We start from the raw sequence: 17,914 nt of genomic DNA, 5'->3' as shown, positions 1-17,914 counted from the left end.
AAAAAAGCTAGGAGGAGAGAAACAATCCCTGCATTAGTGGTTTAAAATAATACGAGGCAGATTATCATAATGAATAAACTTACTCCGGCTAAACGCTAATAAAGTATGGGTGAAGTTTAATGAGCGTCTGGAAACCGGAAGCCAATACTGAGTATACAGCGCATGTATGGAGCAACTCAGAAAGGCTTTCCTGTAATGCATATGCGTTCCACCGGTTGGAAATACCATTAACATAAGTGCATGCAGGAACAGCATACAGATGGTACATAATGCGTTGCATACCCTAGAAGAAAGGTGCATTCGGCATTACAGTACCGTAAATACTCCAAAACAGGTGCACATAAAAGAATAGCACAAGGTAAAAATCTAAGATATCAAAACAGTATGAAATATACTAACCTTTAACTGTCAAACAATACTATGAATTAGTGGCGTAGCTAGTGGTTCAGCTCAGGGGGGGGCGAAACATTTGAATGGGCCCATAACCTGGTAACAACTATGGTAACACGCCTTGATAATGGGTATACAGGAACCTCAGCAGTTGACCACGCTGTTACTGAAAATAAATCTACGCAAAGGCCAACACTGATATTACCACCATATGGTGACCATATAGTGGTAGATATCAGTCCTGCAGTACATGTGAGAGATTATAGTACAGTTATGGGTGGTGCCTTACAGCTAATGTACTTTCTCATAGAGTCATTCACTTATCTCGTCTTTTCTTTCTGGCCCAGCCCAGTGGTATCGGGCCCTCACACTGCACAGTGTAACAGCCCCCTCTTCCACACACATCCCCTCATTACATACATGTCACTAGGCCCCCATATTGCAGTGTAATAGCCCCCTTCCCCACACACATCCCCTCTTTACATACATGGTATCGGCCCCCACACTGCAATGTAATAGCCCCCTCCCCCACACACATCCCCTCATTACATACATGTTATCAGGCCCCCACATTGCAGTGTAATAGCCCCCTCACCCACACACATTTCCTCATTGTATACATGGTATCGGGCCCAAACACTGCACAGTAATGAACACTCTGCCAACACAGTAACTTACGTCCCTTCCGCACTGCACACAATCTCTCTGCGTCTTACCATCAGCCCAGATCTCCATGTGCAGCAGAGGAAGAGGGAGGCGGAGCCAGCACAGGTCCTGGAAGAACAGCAGGGAATTATCTGCACACAGTGCACTGCTGTATGATAGGACCTAAACCTCATGACGCGGCCAAGCCGATATATTTAAAGGTGCAGTGTCACTGATATTGTTAGCTGTATTGTAGCTTCGATTGGGCCCCCTCTGAGCACAGGGTCCGGGGCGACCGCACCCTCTGACCCGCGCAAGCTACTCTACTGCTATGAATGAATAAATAGAAAAGATTAGTTGAATTTTATTACATTCACTGATATCCTTGAAGTGAAAAATGTTATTTGATTTAGGTGAACACTAAAAAAATACCCTTCTCCATTTTACATATTGCAAAAGATTGCATCAGCCAAAGAAAGCTTGTATGACCTCAGACATGACCACACTTGGAATAGTACAGCTAAGGCCTCCTTCACACGTCAGTGATTCTGGTACGTATGTGCTAGTTTTCATATGTACCAGAATCACGGACATACACCGACCTATTATAATCAATGGGTCTGCTCACACATCAGTGATTTTTCACTGACCGTGTCTCCATGCGGCGTACACACGTGTCCGTGTTCTCCACATGGAGACATGTCCATTGTTTTCTGGCATCACTGATGTCCCACGAATTGCACTATGGTGTGGTCCGTGAAACATGTACCAGAAAAACACGGACACTGAAAATAAAAAGCATTTTTATCTCACCTTCTCCAGCTACGCTGTATCAGGCCAATGCATGCTGCTGCTTCTGAGCCGGCTAATTACTGGCATGCATATTCATGTATGCAGGAACAACTATCCCAGAAGTAGCTGCAGCGGGGACGGAAACACAGCAGAGCTGAAGAGTTCAGCACCACAGACAGCAGCAGCGGGGAAGGGTGAGTTTATCTACATGTGCAATCACATATCACAGAGCACGGGTCGCAGATTGCTCATGGACAACCCACATGTGCCATGAATCATGACACACGGAGGGACATATACATTTTTAACACTTCAGTTAAAAATGGCTGTTTTTTTCACTGATGTGTTAAACATACCTAATTACAAGAGACTTAATTTGTATAAATCCTGAGACAGGGAATTTAGAAGCCATTTTAGGGTGATTTTGTATAGTGGGAAGATATCCTAATGCACATCTTAAAACAAATGAGATAGGGCCCCTAAAACATCGAACAAATTGGCTACCTTCATGCGTTGCATTTTTGCAGCATTTTCTCAATAGATTTTTATGCAAATGAAAAGCTGCTTTCTACAGAAAAAGCTATAAGATTTCAGAAATCTCTTGCACGATTGCTTTTTTACGACTACTGCATAGTTTTTTCAGCTTTTTTGCATCATTTTTTCATCATAGAAAGCAATGAGTGCAAAAATAGTAAAAAAAACTGCAATCATGTGTTTTTGATGCTTTTTGGTGAATAAAACTAACTTCATTAATCATGTACTGTACGCAAATGACACATCAGCAGCAAAAACAGTGTGTGTTGTTTGTCTGCCACACTGAGGAAGACAAATATAATAATATGTGAATAATTCAGAATTGGATGATTGGTGGAGAAAGGAAGGATGACATCAGAAGTGCCAGACTCAAAGTGATTTATCAGTGATATACTGGCAACTTGTCCTGCTGCATTTAAATGACATGCTTTTGTTAATCCTTCTCAGACTAGAACGTAGACAGCCAATATATAAAAAAAAAAATCGAAATTTAGCGTCAGTCAGAAAAAGTGTCACAAGCGAACAACTTTACAGAATTTTTGTCTTTCTTGCGCAATCCTTTTGTAAATTGGGGAATAATTGTTGTATAACCCCTTCACTCCCGAGCCTGTTTTCACCTTCCTGGTGAGGCAATTTTTTTCCAATTCTGACCAGTGTCACTTTACAAGGTAATAACTCTGGAACACTTCAATGTATTCAAGTGATTCTGAGACTATAGGCCACTTTACACACAGCGACATCGCTAGCGATGTGGCTGCTTATCACACCCGCCCCCGTCGTTTGTGTGTCACGGGCAAATTGCTGCCCATGGCGCACAACATCATTAGTCCCCGTCACACATACTTACCTTCCTAGCGACATTGCTGTGGCCGGCAAACTGACTCTTTTCTAAAAGGGTGGTTCGTGCGGCGTCACAGCGACGTCACATGGCATGCGGCCAATAGAAGCAGAGGGGCGGAGAGCAGCCGCAGGATCGTCACTCTCACCTCGTTGCCGGAATACGCAGGTATGGTGTTGTTCGTCGTTCCTGGGGTGTCACACGTAGCGATGTGTGCTGCCTAAGGAACGACGAACAACTTGCGTCCAAAAGCAGCAATGATATTTGAGATTAGAACAACGTATCAACGATCAACGATATGGTGAGTATTTTTGATCGTTAGCAGTCATTTGTATGTTTGACACGCAACAATTGTGCTAACGAGGCCGGATATGCGTCACGAATTCCGTGACCTCAACTACATCTCGTTAGCGATGTCGTTGCGTGTAAAGCCCCCTTATTTCTTTGCGGCACAATGTATTTCATGTTAGTGGTAAACTTAGGTTGACATTTTTTACATTTATTTTTAAAAAAATTGCAATTTTGGGAAGAATTTTGAAAATTTCACAATTTTACAACTTTTATTTTTTTTGCCCCTAAAACAGCGAGTTAAGTCACACAAAATAGTTAATAAATAACATTTCCCACATATTTTATTTGTTAAGAAGTTAAAAAGGTCAAAACATTATTAAAAATTACTTATTTTTCCAACAAATTTTAGAAAACCAATTTTTTTAGAGACCACATCACATTAAGTGACTTTTAGGGGTCTACATGATACAAAATGCCCAAAAGTGACACCATTTGTAAACGTGCACCCTTCAAAGTGCACAAAACCACATTAAAAAATTTTCTTAAAGGGGATCTGTCACCAGGTTTTGCTCCCCCTTCTGAGAGCAGTGTAATACAGAGACAGAGATTCCAGTCATGTGTCAATTACTGAGCTGTTTACTGTCATTTTGATAAAAATCAATGTTTTTTCTGCTGCACATCTAGCAGTTATACAGAGCTCTTAAATATGCTGGACTACCTGGCAGTATGCCAAGTAGTCCTGTAATGATAATCTGCTGCTAGTTAGAAAATGATTTTATCAAAACTACACTGAGCACCCTAGTAAGTGACACATCGCTAGACTCAGGGTCTCTGTCTCTATATAATACAGCTCTAAGGTTAGGTAGAAAAAACTTGGTGACAAATTATCTTTAACCTTTCAGGTGCTTCACAGGAATTAAAGCAACGTGGAAGGAAAAAAATTAACATTTTACTTTTTTTCCACACAACAATTGACATAAATTGCCATGCATTATATTGAATAAATTTTACCCACCTAATATACAAAAGTCCAGGTAAGACTTGACTAATATAAAATGATAAAATGCTGATCTTAACCCCTTTACTACCCAGAGATTTTTCATTTTGTGCTTTAGTTTTTTTTCTCCTTTTCCGAGAACTATATCTTTTGTATTTTTCCATCAATATAGCCATATGAAGGCTTTTTTTTTACAGACGAGTTGTACTTTTGAATTAATTTTGCCCCGTATTGTACTGAAAAACAGTAATAAAATTCCACTAGTGGTGAAATTGCAAAATAGTGCAATTGCATGATTGCTCTTTTTTTTTTACCATATTAAATATATGGCATAACTGACTATTATAATTCCCCAGGTCAGGATGAGTTTGTAGATACCAAACATAGATAGTTTTACTTTTATCTGAGTGGTGAAAAAAAATTCTGAAGTTTAAAAAAAAAAAAAAAAATTACGCCTTTGTCCCCATTTTTCAGACCCATAGCGTTCTCATTTTTCAGGATCTGGGCTGAATGATGGCTTAGTTTTTGCATATTGAGGTGACATTTTTAATTATACCATTTTTGCATAGATGCAATGTTTTGATCACCTGTTATTGTATTTTAATGCAATTTTGTGGCAACAAAAAATGTAATGCTGGCATTTTGATTTTTTTTCTCTCCATGACCTTTACCAATCAGATTAAATGATTTTATATTATAGATTGGGAATATCTGAAAGCAGCGATACCAGAAATATGCTTTTGTTTTTTTTACTGTTCTTTTGTCAGTGGGGCAAAAAGGGGGTGATTTGATCTTTTAGAATGTTTTTATTTTTTCATTGTCTTTAAAACTTTTGTACATATTTTTATTGATTTTACTAGTCCCCACTTTATTCCTTCACTATGCGATCACTTCTGCTGTTCAGAGCGATGCATCAGCATCCCTCTGAACAGCAGAAATGCTGCTGTCCAGTGAATGCCAGCACTCTGCCGCCATTCACAGGAAGTGAGTCATGACAGCAACAGGGGTCATAAGTTGACCCCATGCTGTCATGGCAATGTATTAGTGCCCCAAAGCTTGACAGGGCAATCTAACTACTTAACAGGCTCAGGTGATTCATAGCTCCACCCGGGCCTGTTTGCTGTACATGTCTGCTGATCAGATCAGCAGACATGTGCAGGGAATAATGCAGGCTCACCTTGCGAGCCCACATTAAAGGGATTGAAGTGACTTAGGACATAATGGTAAGTCCTAAGTCGTAAAGGGGTTAATATCAAAACTAAACAGCCATTATGAAATGATTTCTCATTGGAAATATACCAGTCACAAAAAGTCTGTTCACTATTGCACAAACTTTATATTTTAAAATCTGGTGATAGACCCACTTTTACACTATTTATTTTTATTTTTTACTTTTTACATGTAAATTTGAAGTCTAATTTTATAGCCTTTTATTGAACAAGGGTTCTCTAAATGTCAGATCTTGCAACTTGCATGACTAAAGGCCGCTTTACACGCTGCGATATCGGTACCGATATCGCTAGCGTGGGTACCCGCCCCATCGGTTGTGCGACACTGGAAAATTGCTGCCCGTGCCGCACAACATCGCCCAGACCCGTCACACTACTTACCTGCCCGGCGACGTCGCTGGGACCGGCGAGCTGCCTCCTTTCTAAGGGGGCGGTTCATTCAGCGTCACAGCGACATCACAGCTGCGTCACTGAACCGCCGCCCAATAGAAGCGGAGGGGCGGAGATGAGCGGGACGTAACATACCGCCCACCTTCTTCCTTCCTCATAGCGGCCAGGAGGCAGGTAAGGAGAGGTTCCTCGTTCCTGCGGTGTCACACGGAGCGATGTGTGCTGCCTCAGGAATGAGGAAAACCTTCGTTACTGCTGCAGTAACGATTTTTGAGAATGGACCCCCATGTCACCGATGAGCGATTTTGCATGTTTTTGCGACGATGCAAAATCGCTCATAGGTGTCACATGCACCGGCATCGCTAATGCGGCCGGATGTGCGTCACCAATTCCGTGACCCCAACGAGTTCGCATTAGCGATGTTGCAGCGTGTAAGGCCCCCTTTAGGCTGCACGCACATCAGTGGTATACTGCCGCAATGCCGAATCTGGCACAAATGCAGTACAGTTCAATACAGTTCAATGGAATCACAGCAAGGTAAGGTCACATGCGGTCACATGTGGCCGCATGTGACCGCATGCTACCTTAGCTTGCCGCGATTCCATTGAACTGTATTGCACTGTACTGCATTTGTGCCGGATCTGTCATTGCGGCAGAATACCGCTGATGTGAACCCTGCCTTTCGTGTAACACAAATAAATTTTCAGATATTTCAGACTTTCCATAATCTGTCAAGAGAAAAAAACAATCTTTACATGTATTTACAACCGGTTACCAAAGAATATTGTGTGCTATTTTAATATAGGTGTTATAATGATTTTTGTAATTGGATATAAAGTACATTCTAAGCATTTATATGTAGAGTGTTGGGAAAGCTTCCATCTGTGCCCCTGTCCACAATGAACAAAGCAAAAATACTGTAAAAGCAACTAAAGGCCGCTTTACACGCTACGGTATCGCTAAAGCGATGTCGTTGGGGTCACGGAATTTGTGACGCACATCCGGCCGCGTTAGCAATGTCATTGCGTGTGACACCTATGAGCAATTTTAAATCGTCGCAAAAACGTGCAAAATCGCTAATCGGTGACATGCCCCCCTATTCCCAATTATCGTTGCTGCTGCAGGTACGATGTTGTTCGTCGTTCCTGCGTCAGATCACATCGCTATGTGTGTGACACCGCAGGAACAAGGAACCTCACCTTACCTGCGGCCGCCGGCAATGCGGAAGGAAGGAGGAGGGCGGGATGTTCGTCATGCTCATCTCCACCCCACCACTTTGATTGGGCGGCTGCTTAGTGACGTTGCTGTGACACCGAACGAACCGCCCCCTTAGAAAGGAGGCAGTTCGCCAGTCACGGCGACGTCGCTAGGCAGGTAAGTATGTGTGACGAGTCCGAGCGATTTTGTGCACCACGGGCAGCGATTTGCCCGTGCCTCACAAACAATGGGGCGGGTACGCATGCTAGCGATCTCGCTAGCGAGATCGCAGCATGTAAAGCGGCCTTAATGCTCATGGACCTGTCACACACGTGTTTGTGAATGCTTCTACTGTCTCTGCCGCTATAACTAGTTGGCACTGTGTTTTTTACAGATGCCATGGGGCGACATAACAGTTATTAGGATTTAACTTTGGTATAGCCTGGATTTGCTGTCTCACCTAACGGTCAACCTGTATTTCTGCACAAAGCTGACCATCTGTTGTAGTTAGCTTTTTGCATGGGGCTTTTTCCATTTTAAACCCCTAGTACTCTGTCTCCAGCTGACAGTTATATATTGAACCTGACCCTGGTTCAGTCTCTGAAATTTCTTAATTATGCATGTTATATTCTGTTGCAGACCTCAGATTGCTTTATCTGACCATACTGCCTTAGTTTTTATCCTTTCTTGTTTTGAAATGCCCCCCCCATGCCAGCTCACTACATCGACAAGAAGCCACTATGCAAACGGAAGCCAGTGGACTTTGTATAAGTCTCGATTCCTGTATAGCGGTTAAAGGGTGAAGTCCAGGGGTCCCCTGGGGCCTAATAACTGGAATAGATAGTGTGAAGTCTGTCCGTGGAGGCCCTTTAAAGAGCTTCTAGGGCACCCCAAACAGCGCAACATTATTAAACCTTTCATGTGCTGACTTTATAATCATCCAATATTTGTCCCTCATTATATCATTACTTAAAACACAATAAACTTTAGTGTTTCTAGAACATTATATTCATAATATGTCATAAAACATCATAAAAGTCCCATACTAACATTCAAATATATTAAAACAAACTTAAAAAAGCTGTCTATTTATTATCAATATGATCAAAGTAAAAATTGACAAGTTTCAGGATGAATGAATGGCAGAAATGCACATTGCACTTCTTGTTAGGAATGCTAGACCTATTTCTTTGGCTTTAATACTCTGGTGGTAATTTGTGACTTCCCCATTGAAGTCCCCAATTAACTTTATTAGCTCATATCTAGGTTTCATAAAAGTATCAGACCGCTGCTAACTCTGAAGGGCCAATTTTACATGACCACTGGTATATTTTCTCTTATAGATGAACCAGAGACTTCATATTTCCTAGTCTATGTGACATATAATCATTCCGATTGCCTTTGAGAACCGGCAGAAGATGGCCTCATTAAATCCTCCCTTTCATTATAGCACAATTACCAATGTAAGGTGTAACACTCTGCGTAGGACTGCCAACCTTAAATGCATACATCTACATCTCGGCTCATGATATGTAAATGACAAGAAAATCAAACAACTATAATCAAAGGGAACAGCAGGCCAAATTTGATGTACTTACACAGCATCTGAGCATTATGAGCCAGATCTCCTAATAAACGAATAACCCTTCCCTTTTCTACTGCGCTTTTGATTGGGCTTAGCATGTTGAAGTACTCGGCTCATTTTCTCATCTCCCTTTACATCAGTACTCTTCTTGCAGATTGTCTGTCCCTATTTGATCTTCTGGAAAGATTTGATGCTGGAATGATAATTGTCTGGGCTTGCTAGGAAAGGTTTCTTACGGTGTATTCACCCGATCATATCAAAGAAAGAAATGAATATGAAGAGAGGAAAATATATGTTCTAACTGATCTCTCGGCATAAATCACATTTTATAAAAAGCAAATCTAAAGGCCTTTGAGAAGAATTAACTACTATAACTATCTGTATGAATAAAAGTAGAGTATACTATATAGACACACGTATTGGGACACCTAAACATTATGTGTACATGAGCTTTTATGATGTTCCATTCCAATTGATAGCCATTAATATGATTAATGTAAAATTAGTATCTACTGCCATATAAGCTTCCACAATTTTGGGAATGGTTTCAACAAGTTTTTCAGGATAAAAACAAAATGAGCAGTTACTCATTTGTGGCACGTTCGTCTCCCTGCATGTAGAAACTAGTGACAGCCTTTGGACTGGAACTCTCATCTGGCTCTCTACATTTAAATGAGTTTTGTTTCTCTTACTACTGAAATGGTTAAATGCTTTTCTCGTGCAGCTTTTTCAAGCAGTTCCTAGCTAAGTGTTTCAGCTGCACTTACTTTGTAGTCCTGTCTTTTAGGTTTAAATAGTGGTGTTACCCAGCAATCCCTGCTGAAGATACAAAGTCATTTGGTCTCTGGCTACCTTGGAGGAAGGTTCTGCTGTGGAAGTTTCCTTTTCTCAGGCTTTATCCTTTTGGTTGCTTTTTCCCCCGTTTGTCTTTATTTATCTTGTGTCTTGTTACCCACTTGCCCTTCACTAGTCATGGCATCTAGAGGGTCTTCTGAGGGTCTCAAGCTACTGCACGGTGACAGTTGCAGAGACTGTATAGGGACTGGCTAGGAAAGGAGGGACAGCTGCAGGTGAGGATAGGAGGTGTCCCACCAACCCCTCTCACTAGTTCCAGGGCCTTCCACTGTTATTGTGTCCCCGGTGCCACCTTTTGTTGTTGTGGTTTTTCTTGTGCATCAGACGCACTTAGGTCTGCTACACCCGGCAAGCATGACAATTTGTAAGCAAATAAATAAATACTAATAGTGTATATGAATAACTTGGGATACTTAGTTGACCCTAATTTAAACAAAAAAGTATCAAAGCCATCCCACTGAATAAAGGTGTACCCAATCAAAATGTTCCCTAATTCTATGTATCAATCCTCTCTTACCACGCCGTTAATAGATGGGGGCAGCGCAGAACCCAGGTCTGACATTTTAAACACCTGGCTGTGGAAAGCTATATAGACTAAATGCATAGTCCAAAAGGTGGGACCTTGCCCCTGTGTGTACAGAGTACAAAAACCTAAAAAAAATATCTGCTAATTTTTTTAATTGTAGATTTGCACTTAGCTTTTTGATGTATGTGGAGGAATTTTTGACCATTCATTCAGAAGAACATCTGTGAAGTTTGACATTGATGTTAGATGAGAGGGCCTGACTTCCAATCTCCATTCTTGTGCATTCCAATGATGTTTGATGGGGTTGAGGTCCGGGCTCTGTACGGTCTATTCATATTCCTTCACATTAACCTTACCCATGCCTTTATTGACCTTGCTTTGTGCATTAGGGCACAGTTATGATGGAACAGAAAAGGGCCTTCTTCAAACTGTTTCACAAAGTTGAAAACACAAAAGTAAGGCCCAGTAGTATGTGTGTAATATGCAGGAGCACATAAACAATGTGGCCATATGAGCTAGAGTGAAAACATTGTGTAGAAACACCAGCAAATAAACAGAAGCACATGTAAAAAACATAGGGTAATAAGTTTTGATAAAAAAAAGTGTAAAAGCCATGTCACTGTGACAAGGTACACCCACTCAACATAGCCTCTACATTTAGAAAGTCACCTCGCTATTTGCTAACAGGTCTCAAAATAAATGGAGGTACAACAGGAAAAAAATGTCACCTATGTACCATATAATTATTACATGTGTTACTTTTTATTTACTGCAGTAAGCGTTGTTTTCATTCTAGCTTATATTTGTACTTCTTATAGTAACAGGTGTGCTGGCCCTTGATTCTGAGTTTGTTCCAGGTATTTGTTCTCAGTACATTTGAGCGTGTTTCCACCCCATTAGGCCTCTTTCACACGTCAGTATTTTGCATCAGTGTTTCATCAGTGTTTCATCAGTGTTTGGATGCCAAAACCAGGAGTGGAACTTACAGAGAAGAACTATAATTGAAACACTGATACCTGTTCTGTGTTTTGGAGACACTCCTGGTTTTGGCATCCAAATACTGATGAAACACTGATGCAAAATACTGACGTGTGAAACAGGCCTTAAGCTGTGCACCTTATCTACTCAGCTTTGCACTGGCCGGTGTTAAGCACATTCAGGCACAAGTAGTGCCCTGCTCCCTCCCATTTTAAGGTCTGTTGGTATATTATAGTTAGTGACCATTCTGATTGGGTGTACCTTCTCATGGTGGGATGGCTTTTATGTTTTTTTTTATCAAAAAGTCTCAAACGTTTGTGTTTTCATTTTATCACTGCAGTGTTTCTATGCATTGTTTTCATTAATTGCCGCAAAGTTGAAAGTCTACATTTGTCCAATATGTCATGGTATGCTGAAGCATTAGTATTTTACTTCACTATAACTAAACAATCTAGGCCAGCTTCTGAAAAACAACTCCATGTTTTTATTCCCCTTCAACTAAATTTTACAGATTGCACAATGTTGTAATGCACGTAAATATTCTCATGGCATTCAGCAAACCCAAACTTGTCCATCAAATGTGATTCATCACTCTAGATAAGAAATTTCTATTGCGTCATTGTCCAGTGGCGGCTTGTTTTAGACCACTACATCTAAAAATTGGCATTGTATTGGTAATATATGGCTTGCATTCAGCTGCCCGGCCATGGAAACCCATGCCCTGAAGCTCCCCATGCAATTTTTGTTCTAATGTTATGAGTCTTACACTGCAGTTATAGTTAGAGTCAGCACAGCATTTGCGACTAGTCATGGGCAGACCCACAGATACCCAGGATCGGCGGGTCCAACGAGGTTTAAAAACAACTAAGTTCAGGCCCAGAATTGATTCTGGATATCGGCCCATACGCCGGTCCCCATACAAGTCTATGGGGACCAGAATCTGGTGCTTTAAAATGATAGTAGAAGGGATGGGGGGATTAGCACAAGCACGTTATAATTACCAATGTTTCCCATGCTGCTGTAAAACGCTACTTTCGAAGCATCTAATTAGCCTTCATACATATGCACTGCTTCCCCTGCCCACCGGAAGTCTCAGCGTCTCTGATAGGTTGCAGTCAGACCTCACCCACACCCTGTGGGACAGCGTGTATGACTGCTTACTATTGTTCACGCTGTGTGTGTCCCTATCGTGGTGTAAAAATAAATAAATAATTTGGTGCAGGATCCCCTATATCACCCATATTTTGATACTCAGCATATGGCAATATGCTGCAGCCCCCAGCCATGTGCTTATCTTGGCTGTGTATCAAAATAAGAGTGACCTGGCTTTTTTTTAAAATTATTTAAATAAGTAATGAAAAGCAAAGGGTTTGCTATTCCCCCTAATTTTGATTGATGCCATGAAAATGCCAAGGGCTGAGGGCTAGTATTCACAGGTTGCTGAGACCCATGGTTATTGGACCCCCAGCCTAAAAGTAGCAGCCTGTAGCCACCCAGGATTGTCGCATCCATTACATGCAACAACCTCACAACTTTACCTGGCTCATTCCGATTGCCCAGTTGCAGTGGCAATCAGGGCAATAAGTGGTTAGTTCCAGCTCACAATTGCCACTAAGCCCTATATAAGTAATGGGAGGCATCTAATTACTACTCTGTAAGCGAAAAGAAATAAATACAAACACCAATAAAATCCTTTATTTGAAAAAAAATACAAAAATCCTACCCTGTTTCTCTGCTTTATTAACCCCTAAAATACCAGAGGTGAGGTCACTGAGTTTAATGAGGTCACCTGAGGTCAGATTACCTGTGGTCACAGGTGGAGGACTGTGGGAAACTGAATAATGTCACCGCTAATCTCAGCTCAGTCTCTGCCTGAAGCCCACAGTGTGCCATCATATTCTATGCTCGTGTGCTGTTCCTTCAGTATGTAGCAGAGCTGCAATCATTGTGGGACCTAATGTGCATTACATTGGAATTGGGTGTTTGGGGTTAATAAAGGGGTGAAAGAGTTTGAGTTTTTTATATTTTTTTTAAATAAAGGATTTTTTTCGGTGTTTGTGTTTATTTCTTTTTACTTATAGGTTAGTAGTAGGTCAGTCTCATAGAAACCTCCCATTTTTAATCTAGGACTTAGTGGCAGCTGTGAGCATTCATTAACCCCTTATACTCCGAATGCCACTGCACCAAGGGCCATCAGGATGAGCCAGGATTGTTGCATGTAATGGATGCAACAATCCTGGGTAGCTGCAGGCTGCTATTTTCATGCTGTGGATCAAAAAAACTATGGACCTCCCCAGCCTGAGAATACCAGTTCCCAGGTGTCGGATTTTTCATGGCTGAGTATCAAAATTCGGGCTGGACAGTATACTGTTTTTTATATTGTTTAAGTAATTTTTTAAAAAGTTGCATGCGGTCCCTCTTATTTTGATACACAGCCAAGATAAGCACACGGCTGGGGGTTTGAAAAAAAATCCTTGTAAAGCTAGTCTACATGTCTAGTAGGTGGGTAGATTTTATACATCTTTGGCATGTGGAGATTATCTTCAGGAAATTGTGCTTTAAAGGGAATCTGTCAGCAGGTTTTAACTACCTTATCTGACAACAACATAATATAGGAAAATAAATTGAGCTTTAAGCATGTAGCTGAGCTGAGAGAGCTGTCCTGTCCACAGCAGGGACTAGGAAGTTACTATCTATAAACAGTAAGGTGTCAAGCAGGGGGCATGTTGGACTTCTCTGCACATATCATTTCTAGTCCTGCAATGGTAATCACAAGGTAATAAAGCCAATAATTTAAGTAAACAATAGCACACCCTGATAAGGGAAGCATAGTTGCTTTTTGTCTTTTAACCCCTACAGCATTCTGTTCTCAGTTTACACAGTAAAAACCTGCTTACAGATTCCCTTTAAAACTTCCTGTGAAAGCACTAAGATCATTTAGACTATATTAGAAAATTTTCAACACAATATTGTTGTATTTTCTGTTTCTGTTTTACATCTGTGATATTTGTATAGAATGCAAAATAAGCACCACCCATTATTGATAATTTTACTATTTAGATGCACAGTGGAGATCAAATTGTTACCTTTCAGATGAAAACTAAGTTTTTATGTTGAAATTCAGCATTTCTGCAATCAATATGTATTTGTATATGAAATGTCTATGCTCAGAAGGGTTTACACAGGGACCGGGCTTTGTTCTTGCTCAGCAGCCAAACCAGTGTATCCGCCAGAGAGGCCTGCTGTGTTTGTATGAATGTGGTGTATATTTTAATGATGCTCTTATCTGGAATCCCTCATTGAATAAATGCATGTCCTATGATCCCAGTGGTCAGTAATGGAGAACTGACAATGCCGCTGAGAGGTTACACTCTCACTGTAATTAGGAGGAAGTGAATAACATCGTTTTTCTGGTCATCTGGAGACATACTTGGGAAATGTCACATTCTCATGAGACTGATGTGTGTTCAGTCTTGTTTATCAAGGTGTTTCCCATTACACACAGAGACTATAGCACTCATACAAATCAATATTTCCCAGTCACCTATAACTGCTCATTAATGGTATTCATCAAATGCTCAGCACCTACTGAAAACAAGCACAGCAGTCATCCGATATATTGATAACTCTAGTGCTGCTGAAAAGTAATTGCCCCCTTCTAGGTTCTCCCCTCTATTATATATTTTTCACACTGATATGTTTCTGATTATTAAAAAGTGACACAAATGTTGATGGTGTTGTGTCCTCCCTGCAGAATAAACCTATCCATGAGGCTGGCAACAGAGCTGAGAACTGTCTCCATAAGTCACATCAACATCTAAGGGAGCCGCCACCTCATTTAGATTGCTCCTCACTTCCGGTATGTAGCAAGGAGTAAAAGAGGCTTAGTATTTTACTCACCTATCAGGCATTTCTTTCCTGTTGATAGATAATAGGGATTTAGAATTACATTTTAGTTTTACTTCAAACCGCCTCTTTAAGTTTGTGGGTGTAACGTGAAAAAATGTGGAAAAGGTAACTGGGTAGGATTTTTTTTAACACATTGTATCTATGTAAATAATATGATGGATGGGATAAGTGGCCAAATGGCTAAGTGAAATAACTATATATATAATTGCCTTATTCTGTCTGTCTTGCTCCAAAATGACATCATTACAGTGACAAACGTCGCCACACCGAGCGCGCTAAAGAGCCTGTGACCAACGGCTCAGCTAACTGAACAGCCCGAACTACGGGCCGACAGGACGACGCCTGACACTTTTCCCGGTACCCACACAGAGCCCCAACTCCCCGGTGAGTGCTGCACCCCCAGGAGCCCACACCAGCAACCCAGCCGACAAATGCCCATCGCTCGCCTCCACCCCCCGCACACATTACCCCACTCGGCTCCACCCCCCGCACTCCGCCCTCTGCATGTATACACTGAACACACGCACACACACACACACATACACACACACGAGCAGTCACCTGTCCCCTGCCATGCAGTTCCCAGCACTGATGTCCTCAGCACCATGGCCTCGCTCGGCTCCACCCCCCCACACTCTGCCCCCTGCACACATTACCCCACTCGGCTCCGCCCCCTGCACTCCGCCCTCCGCATGTATACACTGAACACACACACACCTGGATAGTCACCTGTCCCCAGCCATGCAGTCCCCAGCACTGACGTCCTCAGCACCATGGCCCCGCTCGGCTCCACCCCCCGCACTCCGCCCCCCTGCACACATGACCCCACTCGGCTCCGCCCTCCGCATGATATACACTGAACACACTCACACACATGGATAGTCACCTGTCCCCAGCCATGCAGTCCCCAGCACTGACGTCCTCAGCACCATGGCCCCGCTCGACTCCACCCACCCCGCACTTCGCCCCCCACACACATTACCCCACAGAATGGGGGCACATGTCAGGATGGTGGCTGCATGTAGATGGGGGCACATACCAGCATTGGACCACATCACAGCATCAGCATATTTTTACTTAACTTTACACTGTTCATGGCCTTCTTTCATTACAAGCCATGGACATCATTAAACATTAGACTCATCTATTAAAACAGTTCCTTCTGTTGTTTCTCATTTTAAAACCAATAAACAATTATAAGAATACTAAATTAAACCTAACCCATCCAGTCCATTCATTACCTTATTATTCAATCTGCTAACCTACATACACATTCTAGACTACCCGATACGTTAGAATCGGGCCACCTTTTAGTATTTCAATAAACATAAGGATTCTCACAGCATAGCCCTGTCTGCTACTGCCGGTGGGAATATGTCTCATTCAATGATTCTTTATCTGCAGCTAGAACACGCTCTTCTACCGTCCCTTCAACCAGCAGCCCTTTTCTCAGTCATACATGTTTGCCCTCAGTCTTTACAGGATTGTCTATTGGAACCAAGTCAGCCATACTTCATGATTAAGGATGGTTCTCATCTGAAATGAATAAATCTACAATGCTTTGATGGATTTTTGTACATGACAATTCATGTCTGAATTTCAACCCTTGGATTTTCTATGAAATCCATTTTTTGCACATCACACAGCTGGATTTTTTTTTTGCTTGCTATACTTATACAAGCATGTCTTCCTTCCATCAGTAGCACATTTAACTGACTTTAATTAGTCATGTGACCAAAGGTGCTGCAGACATACAGCTCAGCAGCATTAATATATACCACACAGTACACCCATAAATACATGAGATTTATTACTAAGCCATGGACCTCTATTTCCCATAATCACTGGTTCATTTTACTTGTTGGCTGGGTTCTTAATGGACCAGTATATAATAAAACTATTTCTGTAATTTAAATTTTATTAAAACAGCATACATCCACAGAGGTATCATAAAATAGCAGATTTATAGGACACCTGACAGGTCCCCCATGCCCTCCAACTCACCAGAATATGTATATACCCTGCCTCACCAGCCCTTTAGGCTATGTGTGCATGTAGCGTTCTGTCCCGATTTGAACAGCACATGTGCGCGTCAAATCGCTGCAGAAAGAGTCCGTAATGAAAAAAAAAAAGCCGATTCCATGCGCTCTGACTGCAGCCCCTCTCATAGACAGAGCGGGGGATGCATGCAGAGCGCACGAAATAAGTGACATGTCACTTCTTAGAACGCGCGCTTCGGGCAGCAGCCGAAGTGCTGCGCTCTAATACGCCACGTGCACACAGCTCCTGCATGATCTTCATAGATTATGCTGGGGACACAGGATGCATGCAGTTACGCTGCGGTGCAGATCACATCGTAACTGCATGCAAATACGCTACGTGTGCACATAGCCTTTTACTGGATGACTAGCTTTTTGGCTACTAGAGGGACATCTGCTTCTCCACACATCGCTGAAGCTGGCATGCATACACCCAGCTTCAGAGGCACACTAAGGTGTAAGAAAGAAAGTCACATATGCGTGAAATTTGCAGAGAGCTGGTGATGACGCTGGTTCGGGTGTAATAACATGGTAAGTGGGATGACTAGTCAGTAGAAAGGGAACCACAGGTATATGCCGCGCTAAAAACCACTGAAGTGGAAATGATGTGAAAATTTCTCTTTTATTTACAGCATTCCTACGCGTTTCAGAGACAAAGACCGTCTCCTTCTTCAGGGAAAAAAGATTTCTTTTTTCCCTGAAGAAGGAGACGGTCTTTG

The 17,914-nt window shown here is 41.9% G+C and overlaps 1 protein-coding gene across 6 annotated transcripts in view; it reads left to right on the top strand.

The window, feature by feature from the left end:
- Positions 1–17,914, top strand: part of LINGO2 (leucine rich repeat and Ig domain containing 2) — a 2,307,572-nt gene that overhangs the window by 1,643,724 nt on the left and 645,934 nt on the right. The window contains exon 1 of one of the 6 annotated variants that reach the window (XM_075316937.1): positions 15,086–15,106. The exons of the other annotated variants lie outside the window; for them this stretch is intronic. The gene's annotated coding sequence lies outside the window, so the exon portion shown is untranslated. Of the gene's footprint in view, positions 1–15,085; positions 15,107–17,914 lie in introns of those variants that run through there. 6 annotated transcript variants of the gene reach the window in all.

Source organism: Anomaloglossus baeobatrachus, chromosome 1, assembly GCF_048569485.1.
Source record: "Anomaloglossus baeobatrachus isolate aAnoBae1 chromosome 1, aAnoBae1.hap1, whole genome shotgun sequence".
NCBI classification, from domain to species: Eukaryota; Metazoa; Chordata; class Amphibia; order Anura; family Aromobatidae; genus Anomaloglossus; species Anomaloglossus baeobatrachus.
Note: the sequence above shows the minus strand (reverse complement) of the source record. Positions and strands in the feature narration are given on the sequence as shown.